Below are 19,179 nucleotides of genomic sequence, written 5' to 3' on the forward strand. Positions count from 1 at the left end.
GTTAGTACTGGGGAAGGTAAAGATTTGTTTTGGTTTGTTCCAGTGGTGCTCAGGGCTTTCCCTCTGATGTAATATGCCATATTATATAGACCTTAATTTACTTGTCTAAGTCTTTATTCGGGATTGAATCACATCTCCCATCAAAGGCATGTTCAGGTCCCAACTTCAGTCAAGGACTAAAGATTGCCGGCAGTCAGCCCAAGAATGCTACAGCCTTTGGGAAGAAAGTATAGCTTGGCTGATCCCTTGGTTTTGGACTTCTTTTAGCCTCAAAAGCATGAACTAATAAGTTTCTGTTGCTTATGCCAACCCATTGTATGCATTTAGTTTAGTAGCTGAGAAAGTAAAATAGTCCTTCACTAATGATTTGCAGGGTGAGAATGTGTCAATAACTATTTTTAATGTTTAGAGTATGGAATAGCTCCTTTATAGATGGTGCTCCATTAATATATTAACTTCAGCCCATAAATGTATATTGCCCTCAGTACTTAAGACAATTAAGATTGAGTGTTCTTCTATATCCACATCACTTTCTGTCCTTAGGAGACTTTACCTGCCAAGCCAATCCTTAATAATAGAAACACTGAGTCTGCTGTATCCTGTGCCCAAAACCAAATTATCTAATTCTGGCTCAATCAAATTCCAACATTCAAGGTGAGTCCTTATAACATGCTCGTGTCATTTTCTAAACAAAGAGACTTCAGACTGCTCTCTGATAGTCTAAATCTTTCCCCCTCCAAGTCATCAAACATATTCCCACCAGATTATCTTTCTGATACAAACAGATGGGTCTTGGTAAGAACTCTACATAAAATGGTGATATATGTATGAGGATGTGCATACTTCTCTAATATTAACCTTGCCTTTTACCTGCAAGGTGATTGTGCTGGTTTGAAACTATTATATACTCCAGAAAAGCCAAGTTCTTTAAATTTTGATATAGCCGTGTGGGAGCAGCCATGTCCTCTCATTTTTTTTTTGTATACTGTATGGTGGGGTCACATTTCATTATTCTTCCATGTAAGTATCCCATTATTGTAGCACCATTTGTTGAACTTTTCGTTTTGTTTTGTTTGTTTGTTTGGGGGAAGTGCATGGACTGGGAATCAAACCTGGGTCTCCTGCATGGTAGGCGAGAATTCTACGATTGAACTACCCTTGCACCCCATTAAGCCATGTTCTTTTAATTCTAGTCTAATATTGTAGGGTGGTAATTCTTGATTAGGTTGTTTCCATGGAGATGTGACAAACCTGCTTTTGAGTGTGACCTTTTGCTTAGACACAGATGTAACTCCACTCATTTAAGGTTGGCCTTAATTAGTTTACTGGGGTCTTTTAAAAGGGGAAATATTTTGGAGAAAGTTCAGGTGCAGACATTTGGAAATGTTCAGAGCTGACACAGATGCAGACATTTGGAAATTGAAACAGAGAAAGCCTGGTTGCTAAGCAAGGACTCACAGAAATAACCAGACCCTGAACAGAAGAAATATCTGGCCCCAGGAGAAACTAAGCTAAGAGATGAATCCCAGTGTTTTGCTGTGGAACAGTGTTTTGCTCTGGAAGGCCCACAGATGCTTCAAGAGGAAGCAACTAGAATCAGAAGCTAGAAGCAACAGAACCAGAAACAAAGACAGCAGACACCAACCACGTGACTTCCCATGTGGCAGACATTGACTTTTTTTCAGAGTCAAGGTATCTTTCTCTGGATGCTTTAGTTTAGATATTTTAAGTCCTTAGAATTGTGAACTCATAGCTTAATAAATCCTCTTTATAAAAGCCAGTCCATTTTGGTATAATTGCATTCCAGCAGCATTAGCAAACTTAAACAGTGATGCTGCAAAATATTAGCTGATGCTGATGAGAGTATATACTAATCTACATTTCCAACACTATTTCAGATAATTTCAGGATGCACCTTTGTTTGCTTTGGTCTTACTGTTTTTTGGCCATTTAAATTAGTTTTATTTTTACACATTTTTGTGGTTGACAGCTCATTTATTCTAGCATCTCAGATCCATTATCTCATCCCCACCATCTAGTTTAGAAATATTTTCTGGCAAAAACCCATTTAACCCAATGGGCTTGTTGCTTCACTGAGGCTGTGCTAGGAACAAAATCTGGGGAGGTAGCTCAACCTTGTTCTTGCTATATGCTCTGCTATGTTCCAACATGTGACTGTTCTAGTTTGCTAGCTGCTGGAATGCAATATACCAGAAACAGAATGGGTTTTAAAAAGGGGAATTTAATAAGTTGCTAGTTACCAGTTCTAAGGCTGAGAAAAATGTCCCAGTTAAAGCAAGTCTATATAAATGTTCAACCTAAGGCATCCAAGGAAAGATACCTTGGTTCAATAAGGTTGATGAAATTCAGGGTTTTTCTCTTTCAAGTGGAAGGGCACATGATGAATACAGTCAGAGTTTCTCTCTCAGGTAGAAGAGCATGTAGTGAGCAAGGCATCATCTGCTACTTTCTCTCCTGGCTTCCTGTTTCATGAAGCTCCCTGGGAGGCATTTTCCTTCTTCATCTCCAAAGGTCACTGGCTTTTGGGGTCTCTGCTTCTTATGGCTATGTCGTTCTTCTCTGCTCTCTCTGAATCTCTTTCATTCTCCAAAGTGTTCCCTCTTTTATAGAACTTCAGAAACTAATCAAGACCAACCCGAATGGGTGGAGACATGTCGTCACCTAATCTAGCTTAACAACCACTCTTGATTAAATCACATCTCCAGGGAGATGATCTGATTACAGTTTCAAACATACAGTATCAAATAGGGATTATTCTGCCTTTATAAAATGGGATTTAGATTAAAACATGGCTTTTCTAGGGGACATACATCCTTTCAAACCAGCACAGTGATCTTGGATAGATCAGGAAATGTCACTGAGCCTTAGTCTCCTGATCTGTGAAATAGTAACAAATGATGTTGCCTACAGAGCTGTGGTGAGGAGTAAATGAGATAAGAAATGGAAAGCGTCTGATGTATCATGGTGTAAAATAAACACCAGTTCTCTTACTATAAAAACTGTTCTAACGTATTTAGTTCTTTGATTCCATCTGAAACATTTATTTATAATATTTTACTATTCAAGTTCAACCACTCTTCAATAAAAGTCTGGGACACAGATTTCTGTAGTTTGCAAAGTGGTTTTAGTATACATGATATCAACTGACCTATATACACACTGTGAGGGAGATGAGGTAGGCAACACTTCCTCTTCATTTCAGAAGAGAAACAGATGAGGAAGTTAAGTTAGGAGAAATTAGGGGACTACAGAGAAACAAAAGCATAAACATCAGGGCCAGACATAAACTAATGTCTTGCAATCAAAACCTTTCATTTCTCAAGACTCAGACTCTTAGACAAAAGTCACAATTAGACCAACCTGAATGTCCTCTTTGCTGTCCTTCCATGTTCCTTTGCAAAATCCCCTCTTCCACCCTTATTGAATCTAACTCTTCATCTGCACCTTCATTTCTATAGAAATGGGTTCTCTCAAACATCCTCAACATCCTCTTATAGTAGGTGCATTGATAACCTGACACCATTCAGCTATTTTGATCTCATAGGGCATCAGAAGATCCATAAGCCTTCTGAATGTCAGAGAATGGAATCTTTCACTTTGCTTTAATGGCACTGGAGGAAGCTTAGACATGGAGTGAGGACATGGTAGGTGATGGTAATTGGGGGCTTTCCTTACTTGTCAATGAAAAGCATACACTTTGTTCTTTTGCAAAGCCTTCCTTCCTTTCTACAGTTGTTATCCACATTGATCAATTCCTGCAGCATTTAGAAAACTGCGTATCTCAAATAGTTAACCATTTTGAACATACACTACTGACATGCACACAGCTATTTATTTATAAATTGTGTCTGTGCTAATATACTAATATACTTTGCATTTTACAAAATTGGACATAAAAAGAGGTGATAAAGATGACAAACAATATATTTAAATATCTTGTTGATTGTGATGGCATTATAACAAATATATGAACCTTACATAACTTTTATGTCTATCATTACTAAATAGGAATTATAATATGTAAGAATTATATATATATTCATTTTACAGGATATATACAAATTATAGAATATCTATAGTTTATAAACATAAAATGCCAGAAGTTTAAAAATGCAACAAATATAATTACATATGTGTGATTGTGTGTGCGCCCCACTAATATTAACCTTGCATTTCACCTTCAATATACCTTAAATTATAAAACATTTGCTGATACTCATGAAAGTGGATGTAAATATTTATTTCATGTTTTAACCAATCCAATAATTTCAGAATTTAGGGCTTTAATTTGCTTTTTTGTTTATTTGTTTTTTTTTTTTTTTTGTCTTACTGTGTTCCAGACTATTTAACACATTCTTGTGGTAGACAAAGACCTTGGAGAAGAACTGTCAGTTTTGCCATTTTCTTATTTCATGCGTTCTCTTGCTATTGGCATTATGTTCAATCAGTAATTTATTTGTACATATCCTGTTATACTTCTGAGATATCCTGTTTACCCTGAGAATGCCAGCAAAGTTGACCTATGAATATAATTAACTAGGAACACATACAGTGCACTGCGTTACAATATACCTGGCACACACCACTGGCTTTCTCCCCAATATTTGCACTCTCCTGTGCAAAATAGAAGCTTTAACTAGGTGGAAAGATGATATATCTTGTTCTCCCTTGCAGCTAAGTCTATCATGTGACTAGGTTCTTACTAATAGGATGCAAATAAATCAAAGGTTTCACCTTGAAGAATAAAGGAGTATGCTTTCTCCTTATCTTTTTCTCCATTTTCTACAAAAGTTGAAGGAGGCCTCCTTTTACACAAGACAAAATCCTTATACTCAGAATAACAGGGCAACGCAATTGGAAATGTGTGGGTTTTCCACAGCCCAGAGCTGCTATTTCAGCTGGGGCAGCTCATGGTGACATTGTTACAGAAATCAAAACTCAACCATTTTATTTAAGTCATTGATATTGTGACCTTTGTGATAGCATCAAAATCTATATCCTAACTAATACAATATGCTAAAAGCGAATAAATCTATTTGTCCTTCTGCATAGTGTAAGTCCCAGGTCCCCCCACTCCCTCAGACACTGTGTTAATCCTATCAAGAATATTCGTGCAGTTCAAGTCCTTTCTTAATATTTATATTAACAATATAAGAGAGATTCTTTTTCTTTCTATGCCCCCTATACTGCTCTCTTAGGGAAATGGTATCTCAGTAGACTTCTGATTACCTATCTTGATTATCCAAATTATTTTCCCTTCATTTTTTAAATATATGCCCCAGTCATATCAACCTTGAGAGCAACGTTCTCTTTGATATATTAAACAGTTTCTGTAGCTCAGTGGTCCTCAAAACATGGTCCCTGGGCCAGCAAATTTAGCATCATCTAGAAATATGTTAGAAATGCAAATTCTTGGGTCCTACCTTACATTTGCTGAGTCAGAAATTCTGGGGTAAGCCCCCAAATTGTTGTTTTATTAAGACCCCAAAGAATTTTAAGACTCATTTAATTATGAGAACCACTGCTGCAGCCTAATAACTCTAAACCTCAAGTGCTTAAAGAATAGCAGCTTTCTGATCTATAGCTGAAGGTAGGGGGTAATATAGGGAACTTAAAAAGGTATTATACAGGAAGTGCTGACTTTCCTCAAAATAAGTGAATAGTTGGTTTTAAGATGCCCCCAACAAACGATTGACTGCTGACATCAAAGACAATGACACTCCCTTGTCATAGAGAGATGGCTCATCACGGCAGGTAATAGGCAACATTTTCAACGCCAAAAAGACTGTGAATTTACTACTGGGATGGCAGAGGTGGGCAGGGATGGACTTCTCATATGGCCAAAGTTATTATGGGCTTCCACAAGTAGGAAAGTTGAGCAGCGATTTCTCCTGAGAGAGCAGAGGGGGTTAAGCATGGTCAAAATTAAGGTGGTGTCCCCAAAACGGTGGAATCATAGAGGGATACAAATAGGTCGTATAAAAAGGGGATTTCTATGAGCAAATACATTTAGTAATTGCTCTACTCAGAGTTAAATACTTTCTCTAATGCAAATTTCTTGGAGCCTTTAAATATGCTAATGGACATTTTGAATCTCCGAGAATGGGCTATAGTAGACAGCATTGCCTAGAATTATTTGGCCACGTCATTCCAGGACAATTCATGGATCAAATATCCTGTGAAACACATTTTGAAAACAGTGTATTAGGAACAATCTGTGTACAAGCTCCAACCCATGAGTTTTGAAGAGAGAGAAGGAATTAGGAGTGAAGACCCAGGTCAAGTAAGGGATTTTCTGGGTAATTTATGTAAATACCAGTGTTTATGGCTCACTTTTGTGAGTTGACAAGGACCTGGTGCAGTTTATTCTCAAACCTTGCAAACTGATTGTGAAAGACTGAATTTTCATAATGGGTATTTTATAGCCTGATATGTATTGATGCTAGGCTCTTCTGATCTAGACCCATTGAATATCCGAATACCTATAGGACCAGAGAGATGAATGGTTTCAGTAAGTGTGATGAAGCATCAATAATTTATTTGAAATCAGTGTTGTTTGGGAGAGAATACAACTGAGATATGGATTCTAGATAGTTTCTTGAGTCTGGTTCACGACACAGCTCATCACAGAGGGTAAGGAAAAAGTCCTGGCAAAAACCAGACTGGCAGACAAGGGAATGACAAGTGTGAACTTGGCCCAAGATGGAGCTCAGCCCCAATAGGGAAACTTGTGTACAGGTGGGAAGCAAAAGAAAAAACCCAGAAAAAATATGGCAGGGGCCCAGTTTTCATGGAAAGAGGCATTGCCCTATGTCTCAATTCGCTGACATTACTATAACAAAGTATCACAAAATGTGTGGCTTAAAACACCAGAAATTTATTCTCTCACAATTCTGGAGGCTAGAAGTCCAAAACCAATGTGTTTGCAAAGCTAGGTTCCCTCTGAATTCTCTAGGGAAGAATCTGTTCCATGACTCTCTCTTGGCCTCAAGTGACCTGGAGTGTTCCTTGGCTTCTGGATGCATCTACCTCCATCTTCACATGGCTGCCTTCTTTCTGTGTCCATCTGTGTCTCTTCTCTCCTTTTTATAAGGACACCAGTCATACTGGATAAGGGACACACTCTATGCCAGTACGACAATTTTAACTTGTCTAATTCCATTGCTAATGATCCTTTTTCCAATGTCACATTCTGAGATATTGAGAATTATGACTTAGACATATGTTTTGGGAAGACACAATCCAAATCCATACTGCATATATGATCCACCAAAATACCTTAGTGAATCTATTTGGGGACTCAAGCCTGGCTCCTAAGAGGCAGCACAAACCAAGGTGCAGGAACCCAAATAAGCGCTCCAGACTTGATAAATAGTCAGTGTAACTGACTAGGGGTTGCCCGTAAGTAAAGCTGGTGAAATATGTAGGTATATGATCCAATAGATTATCTCCTAGCAAAGAAAAATAATCAGATTTGTGTTTTATCAATAATAGCTGAGAAGAAATGCCTGGGGGAGATCAAAGAAGTTAAGATGCCTAGTGTGATTACTGAGAGCCCGGGCTCAATTATTGGATGGACTTGCTTGAACCCGAGTCCTGCCTCTTGTCAGTGGGGTGACCCTGAGCCATTTACTTAGCCTTGCTAAATATCAGTTTCACATCTGCAAATGAAAAGCCTAAAAGTGCATGCCTTGCAGTGCTATTGTGAGCATTAAGAAATATGAGGCACATGTTGTGGGTTCAGACAGTTACTCCTGTTACAGCTCTGATGTGCAGAGAAAATGAAAAATTTTAAAACACCTTGTCTAGTCTTCCTCATGAGCCCTCAAACACCAGGTAATAAGATAAAACAACAAAGCACTTTTTATTTTAGTTCACTCTGATTTAAAGAGGTTATATATATATATATATATATATATATATATATATATATATATATATTGCTGTTGTAACACAATACACAAATTTAGTGACTTAAAACAACACAAATTTGTTATCTTACAGGTCTGGAGGTCAGTATGAGCCTCGCTGGCCTAAAACCAGGGCTGTGTCCATTGCTGGAGAGTCTAGGGGAGAAAATCCATGTCCTGTTCATTTGGGTTGCTGACAGAATTACATTTCATTGTGGTTGTAAAACTGAGGACTCCCTTTTTTGGCCGGCTCTCAAGTGTGGACCATTTCCAGTTTCCAGAGGCCACTGTGTTTCTTGGCTTGTAGTCTCCTTACCCATCTTCAAAGCTGTAACATGACACATCTTCCTGACCACATCCTGGAGAGGACATTCATCTTTAAAGGCCCATGTGATTCGATTGGGACCACACTGATAATCCAGAATAATCTCTCCATTTTAAGGTTAGTATACTTGACTATATTTGCACAGTCCCTTTTTCCATATTAGGTAACATTTTTAGGTTCTGAGGATTAATGCATGGATATCTTTGGAGAGGATGTTATTCTCCCTACCACACAATTTTTCCAAATAATACTTGATCTTACTTGGACTCTCAGATGACCTCTGACTAATCTACACCTGCCTCTCTCCTGACAAGAACCCTCTGTTATATGGGGGTGCTGAGGGGCTCCTAGGATCTGTCTCTGGTAAATACATGGTCTTTCCTTTCTCTCTTTCTCTCCCAGGTTGGTTAGAACTCATTTTTGCTCTGTGACTGAATTGTACTGACCTTGATTTTAATGAGTATGAAAACTGGGTCAATGCTATGACTCTTGTCTGGTCCCTGGGCCCAGAAGAATCTTTCCAGCATACCTTGTTTGCAGGGCCACTTTGTTCCTCCTCTGGGGTTCCTTTGGCAAGTTCACTGTCCAGAAACTTCAGACACTATTATTCTTTTTATGCTTGCACCTGAGGAACTTCCAAATCCTTTCACAGCACATAGAAATCAAAGGGATTCGGGGGAGCTAAACTCAGCCTCTCTTCTGTATGGTACCCAGGTGTGACTCTCTCCCCAGTGGTAGGAGTGAAGGCAGAGAAGCATCCCATCAGGCAGCTCCCTTCCATGGGCTAAAAGCAGGAAGGGAGCAAAAACATTTTTCTTTCCACACAGCCTAAAATAGTCCAATGTTGTTAATCCCCTTTTGGATGTTTGAACTCTGAGAGAAGAGAAATCAAAGCAGCTTCGTTTCTCCTACTTTTCCTCTAATGCTATTGGGATATCTGATTTCCTTTTTAGGTAAATGGTAGAATATTATTCCCAAGCCTTTTTCGTTGAGCAGGGTCCAATTGACAATGAAACATGAGCAGAAGTGACCAGTCACTTCTGGGCTGTATTAGGGGAAACACCCCTCTAGGAGTCTACAGTTAATCTCTCCTTCTATCACACCTGGTCTTGGAGATATTGTGGAAATGGTAAAACCATGAGACAGAAGCATCCTGACTCATTCAGTGTCTGCAGAGAACTTCCAGGGGAGCCATCAGACCTGAGGAGGCTCTGAGTGAAACACAATATAAATGTTTCTTAGGTTAAGTCACTGAGATATTTGATGTTGTTTGCTACTGTTCTAGTTTGAAAGCTGTCAGAATGCAATATACCAGAAACAGAATGACTTTTAAGAAGGGGAATTTATTAACTTGCAAGTTTACAATTCTAAAGCCATAAAAATGTCCAGATTAAGGCATCCAGGGAAAGACACCTTGGTTCAAATAGGCTAATGAAGTTTGGGGTTTCTCTTTCTCACCTGGGAGCACACATGGCAACATTTGCTAGCTTTCTCTCCCTTATTAGATGTCACTAACATTTCCTGCACCTCAGCTTCTGCATCATAAAATGGAAATACTGGATTTTTATCTGATAAGATTGTTGAAGAAGTACATAGGTTAAATATGCCAAGTTCTCAGAACAATGATTGGTACATGGGAGGTGTTAACTGCAACTATCAATACATTGCTTTTATATAACTGTGTAATCTGGTCTTCCAAACCTGGCTTTCAAACTTACTGTCCTGTTATAAAATCAGATCTCAGTTACCACCTGTCCAGACAAAATACAACTTCCAGGATGGAAAAAACTGGGAAATTAAAATGCATTAGACTATTTTACCCACAATATTATCATTATCACAAAAATCAAGTATTTAGCATATAAATGTAGTAATCAAATAACAGAAATTGTGAATATTTTATAGGTCCTGTGATGATTAAGTTATAGGTTATGGGGCCCAGTTGCTTGGACAAGTGAACAACCTGATTATTACTGCAAGGATATATCATGGATTTAAATCATTAGTCAGTTGATTCCATCTATGGTTAATTATATCTGCAGTCAACAAAGGAAATTGCTTTAAGCAATAAGAATAGTCTCATCTGCCATCCCACTAGATTTCAGGCTAAGATGAGGCAACTGAAACAAAAGAAGTCAGTATACTAATCTTTTCTTTCTTTAAAATTTTGATATTTTCCTCATCATGGATATTTGGTATTAATTTTTTAAGAATATTTTGTTAAATATTATTTATCTTGATTACTGGGTTTTTGGTGTCCCCTTAAATTCTCTGCCTAAGGCCGGTGTCTCACTCATGTCAATCTACTCCCAGCCTTACCATGAAAGCCTCTTTCTACCAAAAATATGTGGCTTCTTGCCACTAAGTAATTATTTTGGGTTTAAACCAAGCCTCATAAAAAAAATCTGTTCCAGTCCCCAAGTTGTGCCTTTGGAGAGAAAAGTAGAAAGAAAAGAAAAGAATGAGCCCTCTTTCTTGCTGTTATTTTGGAACGCTCTGTGTGAGCTTGTGGGACAATGGATCATTTCATTTCTTGAACTGTCAGACAGCTCAGCTAGCAGGGTGCCCGTTCTCCATCAAAAGAAAAGAAGAAAATACAGCTCTCCTTGCATTAGGAGAAGTACAGTAAAAACATAACATCCATGATTGATCTCTCCCCTACATCCACTGTTGTGAACTGAATTATGCAGCCTCCAGAACTGTCACCGAGTTATAAATTAACTCCTGGAGCTTCAAGGAGATTCATTTAGGGTCTATAATCTTTGAGCTTTGTTGTAACAAGAGTTTGGGACTGAAGTACAGGGTTCTGTTTTTCAGCTCTCATGTGGGAAAATGGGGAGAGAATCTGAATAAGAAGATAATTCCAGGTCTTTCTTATAATTAAATATATGATGATTAGGCCAGTTCAGCACTTAAACATTACTAAGGCTGAAGTTCTTGCATACTAGCCATGCTAATTATCTCGATACACATGGTGGTTCTAAAAGTGGAACTAGTGGGTACTGAAAGCTGATTCCCTTGGAAGCATTGACTCAGGAGCAAAAGTTGGAATCAATTTCCATCCTGGGAGTAAACATGAAGGGGACCTAATAGAGGCTTTAGAAAAAACGTTCTTTCAGTTACTAATTGAATTGCTGCTTCATGTTTCCCTATGTGTATGTGTTTATTCATATAATACACATTTGCTGAGAGCCTGCTGTCACCCAGGCACTGTGCTAAATTCTCTGAACACTGGGCATAGGGGGTACAGTAGCCCTGCCTTCATAAAACTTCTAGTTGAGTAGGGAAAACAGCTGATACTGAAGCAATCACAAAATATAAAACAAAAATTACAAACTACAGAAGGTGCTATGAAGAAAGACATATGATGCCATGAGAGTAGTTAACAGGCTAGGTCAAGAGAATGTAAAGAAGAAGCTTATGAGTCATGATATAAGTGAGTAGAAATTAATCCGATGACATGGAAGGATGGGGCACTTTTTAGGCAAAAGGACTAGCGTGCCTGGCGTGGTGGTTCGGATCAGGTACTCAACAGCCAGCTACCTAGATACTGTTATCACCTTTTCAGAAAGAAAGTGAAATTAAATACTTCTTCTATGTTATTAAGTGGTATAGTTCTGCTTCAATTATTGGTTTGCTTCATTCCAAGCCAATGGTATCTCTATGTTTTCTCCCTAAGAACAAAATGCCACTAGATTGGCTGGTAAGGGTGAGGAAATTCACCTCGAGGTCTTATTTTTTTAATTGTCATTTTGTGGAAATCCATAGAGAAAGAGTCATGCACATCTGCACATCCCTCCCCCAGAGTTGACTTTGTAAAAATCCCAATAACCAATAAACTTGAATCCTGAAAGTTACCTTACTCTACAGTGGTAAGATAATGTTCTTTAATATTAAACCAAAAGTTCTTGGAATCAAAGTTAGAAACATGTTTTGTAATACAAAATATAGCCCAACTTCACAAAACTCTGACCTCTGACACTTGGTTGTGCCTGCATCTCACTTGGTCAACTCTTTTTGGTTTTTCTGCCTCTTCTCCTGTCATGCACATTTTGAAAGAAGACATATTTATTTATTATTTTAAACCCACAATTGTATTTGTTCACTCATCAATCAGTTTAAATCCAGGGTACAGCATGACATGGCTTTTGTATCCAATGGCTTTAGCAAGAAGATTGCTTCAGAATTTGGCATGAGCCATGCCACTGTTTCCATGGATGCAAGTTACCTTTCCCCAGATTATCCGGGCTTTGTTAGGTTTGACCCCAGCAGTCATTGTACTGTTTTTTGCTTTAGACACATCAGCACATCTCTTGCTCAAATAGAATTCAGTTTCATCTTGAGCATTAACACTTTCAATTATTTTAAGTAAATTTTATTTTTAGAAAAGTTTAGGTTTACAGAAGAATTGCACAGAAAGTACAACATTCCTACATACCTATATACACAGATAATTCCCCCTATTTAAACGCCTTGCCTTAGTGTGGTAGATTTGCTACAATTGACTAACCAATACTGATATATTATCAGTAGAGTGCATAGTTTACAGTAGGGGACTCACTTCATGTACACAGTTCTGTGGGTTCTGACAAATGCATAATGTCATTTACTAGCCATTTTGGTACATTTTGTAACTCTAGCAATGCACTGTGCAACACTTATTCATCCCATCTGTCCATCCCACTTCTCCAGCTCATGGCAAACATTGATCTTTATGCTGTCTCTATGGTCATATGTTTTGCACAATGTCATATAGATGTACTCATACAGCATATACTCTTTTCTGATTCTTTTTCAATTTCTTTCCCTTAGCAGTATTTGTTTAAGTTTCCTCCATGTTTTTTCATGGCTTACTAACTCAATTATTTATTTCTTTTTAACTTTTTAAATTACTGAAGTGCATAAAAAATGCATGCATAAAATACAAAATTCCCATTTACCACCCTATTATTAACACCCTGTATTGGTGCAATACATTTGTTACAATTAGTGAAAGCACATTTTTATAATTATACTACTAATTATAGTTAATGGTTTAACTTTGGGTTCATTGTTGTGTTGTGCTGTTTCATGATTTTATTTATAAATATTTATTCTAGTACCATATATATAATCTTATACTTCCCCTTCTAACCACATTCAGATATATATTTCAGCGTTAGTTACATTAAAACAATGTTCTGCTGTCATCACCCCCATCCATTACCAGACAAATTCCATCATTCTGAACAGAAACTCAGTGCATTTTAAATTTTAACTTGTTATTCCCTATTCCTACCCTATCCCCTCATAACCTGGTTACCTAAGTACCTGGTAACCTTGTAACTCTATGAGTTTGCTTATTCCAATTTTCCATATCAGTAAAGATCATGAACATTTACTTTTGTATCCAAATATTGCACAGATCACTTTGAGTCTATTTTTTAAGTCCATTTTGGAGAACTGTTGTCTTCCCTTAAAAAGAGCAGAGGATACTTTCACGTTAAAATATTAATTTAATGGGGTTTACATCAAATATTTTTAAACAAGTGCTAGAGCAAATGTCTATTTCCCAACTAGAAAAAGGGACAGGTCTGCACAGTATGCTCAGATACAAAAATATTGGCTTTGGAGCTAGACATACTTGGCCTAAAGTCCTAGGTTCAGCATTTATTCATTCATTCAATACTGGATTTGTCATATAACCCTCTTCCATGCCAAGTATTATTGTAGGCACTGAAATACAGCAGGAATGAGAAAGATTGAAACCTTGCTTTCATGAAGTTTCTATTCTGAGGCAAAGACAGACAGAAATATATACATACATATGTAAATACATAAATGCATGATTTTACATGTGTATATGTGTCAATCAAATTGTGATTGAGGCTATAGAAAAAAAGTCAGTCATGGATGAGGCAGTTATCTCCCTAAGAATGCCAATGTGTTCAGAGAGCACCTCACTGAGAGGTGGAATTTCAACAACATCCTCATGGATATTAGAGAAATATCCATGTAGCTATTGGGAAGCAGAATGGTTTTAGAAGAGGGCATGGCAGAGAAAAACCAGCTGACAGACTTCCAGAAACAGCAAAGGTCACTGTGTTAAAAGCAGTGCCAGTGTAGGAACGATTAGGACATTGGATGATAGCATGAACGGGGAGTCCAGTAGAAAGCTGGTAAATCAAATCAGTAAATCAAAGTTCCCTCTTCTCCTTTAAAACTCTTCAAATGTTGGATTAAATTCACAATGCTCAGGGGCTAGTTCCTCTCTTTTCTCCTCTAAAATATTCAGAAGGCCAAGCTCAAATTCTTTCTATTTAAAGTGGTCACATTTTAATGATAAATTTATCATATCTATACAGAGGTTTATAACAGATTTTCATACTGTTTATTTCATCTTATCCTCCATCAGCCCTATGAGAGACACATGGCTGTAATCTCCAAATCAAATTTCATAGTTAAATAACTTGTCTGAATTCCAGTAGCTAGTGGTTTACCAGACCCTGGAGTAAAACGCAAGTCTTTTGAAGCTAAGTTGGAAGTTCTTTCCCTCCACCCTCACCCAAATGATGTCAGTCAATGAAAGAAGCTGAGGTCCTGAGATGGGACAACGGTGTTAAGCAGCTCATATTTTTGCGGAAGGATAGCTTCTATCTACACTGTTCTGCCCTACATTCTGATCATAATTATCCTGATGCATGAGAATGCATAATAGTAATAAAATTAAAAGGAAAATTGAAAAACTGAAACATTGGGAATAATGCAAAAGTAAGAACATCTTTTTTGTTAGTCACTAGTACCTACTTCTTCAAAAATAAATACTATGGAAGGTTCTATAGCGATAAGAATTATAGAAGCAGAGAGCTATTTAAAATACTTCTTACAATAATCTTTGTTCATGCAAAAATCTGAAAATCAGCAAATACTTTAAAAATTCATCTCTTGATGGTTCCCATTCTAAGGTCACTGTTATAGGATGAAGTCATATATCAGTTGGGAAAAAAACACAAATAAAATCAAAAATTGTCATCATCATTTCTAGCATACTTGGATTGGATGATATGATTTGATCTATGGCCACAATCATATTGTCTAATCCTTTCCCCAAAATTTATTTGATATATCATGCCTACACATGTACCCAGCTTATTATAACAACTGCAGCCTCACACCCTTTGAGCTGGGATAACAGGAGAGCAGGAAGCCATGCCCTGGCCCAGTTTAGGTGCATTACTCCCTGGGTACAGAAACAAGGCTAAATCCACCCATTTCCAGGGAGCCCCATTTCCCAGTTTTACCAACTGGATAACACATCTGAGGGTGGGAAGAAGATCAGTTACTCTTTTATAAACACTTCCAAAAGGTCAGGCAATCCTATTTTATGACCAAATAAGAGTAAAGGGAAAGATAAAAAAAATTGATTTCTTATGAAATAATATATTTGGATCTAAATTTTTGGGATTATATGTGTGAGTGTGTATGTGTGTGCTCATTGTGTGGCATAATGCATTTATTCCAGTACCAATAAATATATTACTATATAATATATATATATATATATATATATATATATATATATATATATTTGTAAGCATATGTTAATATCAAATGTCTTACCTCAGTAGTCTTAGGATGTAAGAGCCCTAAAAAGTCATCTATTCAAATATTAATTAAGCAATACTTGAAATCTTCTTGTAACATCTCTACTATAGGACTCCTGACCCTCCAAATGAACTCTTATATAGCTTGATCATTCATTATTCCTTATAAATTGCTGAAGCCTTTATCCTTATTTTTTTAAATTCATTCGTCCCAACTTTGCATATTTGCCTCCATAGTATGTGTGCCTTTACATTTGAAAAACCATGAGATCTTTTGAAAAAAATAGTTATGTCTTCTGCCATCTTTTCTTATCTATGTGAAGCACTTCTAGTTTCTTCTTTTGCCAAGGAAAACTATTTATTATGCCCTCTTTTATGCCCATTCCAGAGAAAAGGGTTAAGTTGTTAGAGAAAGCAATTTTTATTGCCTCCTCACAAGGAAACAATTCAACCTACTTACTAATGAGGCCTCATTAACGGTTAAAAATATCTCTTTTGAGCAATTTCTTTGGTTAAATATAGTAATTAAATTAAATGCACTCATTAATGTCATTGAGAATATGAGGAACATTTCCCAACTAAATTTGCATGGATATGGTGTATAATGTGTGTATAAGTTTAGGATAACTGAAGGTAAGGGGCAACACCAATCCCATAAGTTACATGATAATTTACATTGCAAATGATGTGGCATCCCACACATCAGGCAAACTTATATAGACAAGGGCTGAGATCTAGCCTTCAGTTGCAAAATTTAGTTAGGGCATAGGTTAACTAGAGCCCATTCAGAGTAAATAGACCAGGATGTCAAAGGGGTTTGAGTTTGCAGCTTCTCACTATCTAGTTCAATGGTATATCTCTAGTACTTGTTGCCCATTATATGGTGGTATTCAGTAGATAGAAGACATTGAGTGAAAAATACTTGTGTTGTGTCATGTGGAAGGAATCAAATATGCTCAGAAAATTATGTTTGGGAAAAGAAGACTCAGAAAGAAGCTGGTAACAGACATCCACTGTCCAAAGTGCTGCTATTTGGAAAAGGGGTTATGTATTTCAGTCGAAATTTAATCAACAAAATTTTAGCAAGACCTTCCATGCACCAAACACTGTGGGTGGTGCTGAGTATATATATTTAAATGAAAAAGATTGCCATCTAAAGATTGCCACGGAGTCTAGTAAAGAGTGTTATAGACTTGTCATGTTGAACTCAACCAGTAAAACCAAGACTAAAGATAGAAGTTACAGGAAATGTGGTATTGACTTCATGAAAAGAAAACCTTTATAATTTCTCCATGATTTTTTTCCTCTTTGCTTAGGTCTTTCATGGCCATAGTCTTTCTTCAAAACTAACCACCTCTTATCAGTCTGCATGGAGAGCTGCTACTTGTCCTTCAAGATTCAATATGTCGACTTCTTCAGGACAGCCTTCCCTGATTTCCCAGGAAGATAACTGCCAAAGTCCCATGTGCCTGGCTATGTGACAAAAGAGCTGGAACTACCAGCAGCCTTTATTCAGAGATGGTAACATCCTGGTGATACCTTAATTTGGACATTTCCAAGGCCTTAAATTGTAAACTTACAAGCTAATAAATTCCCATTGTTAAAAGCCAGTCCATTTCTGGTACACTGCATTATAACAGCTTTTTAGCAAACTGAAACAAAAATAATACTCAGTAGTACATTGATTGCCTGAATGAATAAATGAATGAATGGATGCTTGGGAGAGCTAGTGATAGAAAGTTCAGAAGAGGGTGTCTGTATGGTGTGAGGTGGGTGTTATTGACGGTGATGATATGAATATTTCCTTCTGGTTTTGATATGTGTGTATTTGTATATGTACACAAACCAAATATCTTGTTTTCTTCCTATCATATGACATGTTATATTATTCATGTTATAATATTTAAGTTATAGGATATCAAGTTTAAGAGTTAATGCTTGTATGGTCAGCTTATTTGAACGCCATAATTACGTGGAACTTTGAATAGGGATTCAGATCTTATTGGTTTGTATAGGTTGGTGTGATGTCCTGTTATATCCCAGAGAAATCTGGGCAGAAAATTAAAAAGTATTTGCAATGTCCCCTTGAGGGACTGGTGAATAAGGTAGAAATATTAAATTTCCCCACCGGGGGCAGACTTTATATTCTCACAAACATTGGAGACTACCAATTTGACGGGCCAGGCCCTCACTCTTGGAGCTCTCCCCTATGAAACATATGCCTCTACAGCAGAAGCTACATGTACTTGTAATTATACCTCAGAGTCACCCCCAGATAATTTCTTTTGTTGCTCAGATGTGGTGTCTCTCTCTAAGCCAACGCAGCAGGTAAACTCACTGCTCTCCCCTCTACGTTGGACATAATTCCTAGGGATGTAAATCTCCCTGGCAGTATGGGACCTAATTCCAGAGGATGAGTTTGGCCCTGGCATCATGGGAGTGGGAAAGCCTTCTTGACCAAAACAGGGAAGAGAAATGAAGAAATATAGTTTTAATGGCTGAGAGATTTCAAATAGAGTTGAGAGGTCATTCTGCAGGTTTTTCTTATGCAGTATGTAGATATCACTTTTCAGTTTTTGGTGTACCAGATTAGCTAGAGGGAAATACATGGACTGATGAAAAGCCATGTTTTAATCAAAATCCCATTTCCTAAAGGCAGAATAATCCCTACTCAATACTGTTTGAAGCTGTAGTTAGACCGTCTCCCTGGAGATGTGATTCAGTCAAGAGTGGTCGTTAAATTGGATTAGGTGACAACATGTCTCCACCCATTTGGATAGATCTTGATGAGTTTCTGGAGTCCTATAAAAGAGGAAATATTTTGGAGAGTGAAGGAGATTCAGAGAGAGCAGAGCAGAACAGCATAGCCACGAGAAGCAGAGTCTACCAGCCAGCAACCTTTGGAGATGAAGAAGTAAAATACCTCCTGGGAAGCTTCATGAAACAGGAAACCAGGAGAGAAAACCACCAAACGATGCTGTGTTCACCATGTGCCCTTCCAGATGAGACAGGAACCCCAACTGTGTTTACCATGTGCCTTCTCACTTGAGAAAGAAACCCTGAACTTCATCGGCCTTCTTGAACCAAGGTATCTTTTCCTGGATGCCTTAGATTGGACAGTTCTATAGACTTGTTTTAATTGGGACATTTTCTCAGCCTTGGACCTGTAAACTAGCAACTCATTAAATCACCCCTTTTAAAAGCCATTCCGTTTCTGGTATATTGCATTCCAGCAGCTAGCAAACTACAATAGTTAGGCAAAACATATGTCTGTTATGTTCTATTTAGAAACTAGGTATGGTTTAAGGTGATGTGTATGGCTGCCAAGTTGACAAGGGGT

General features: G+C 37.5%; 1 long non-coding RNA gene across 1 annotated transcript; it reads left to right on the top strand.

Annotated features, from left to right (window-relative positions):
• The first annotated feature begins 542 nt into the window (after positions 1 to 542).
• LOC143663483 (uncharacterized) lies at positions 543 to 17,428 on the top strand. Its single transcript, XR_013165955.1, has 3 exons — positions 543 to 654; positions 8,026 to 8,373; positions 17,156 to 17,428. It is a non-coding gene; the product is annotated as an uncharacterized LOC143663483 (long non-coding RNA).
• Positions 17,429 to 19,179: the final 1,751 nt, after the last annotated feature.

Source organism: Tamandua tetradactyla, chromosome 19, assembly GCF_023851605.1.
Source record: "Tamandua tetradactyla isolate mTamTet1 chromosome 19, mTamTet1.pri, whole genome shotgun sequence".
Lineage (NCBI taxonomy): Eukaryota > Metazoa > Chordata > Mammalia > Pilosa > Myrmecophagidae > Tamandua > Tamandua tetradactyla.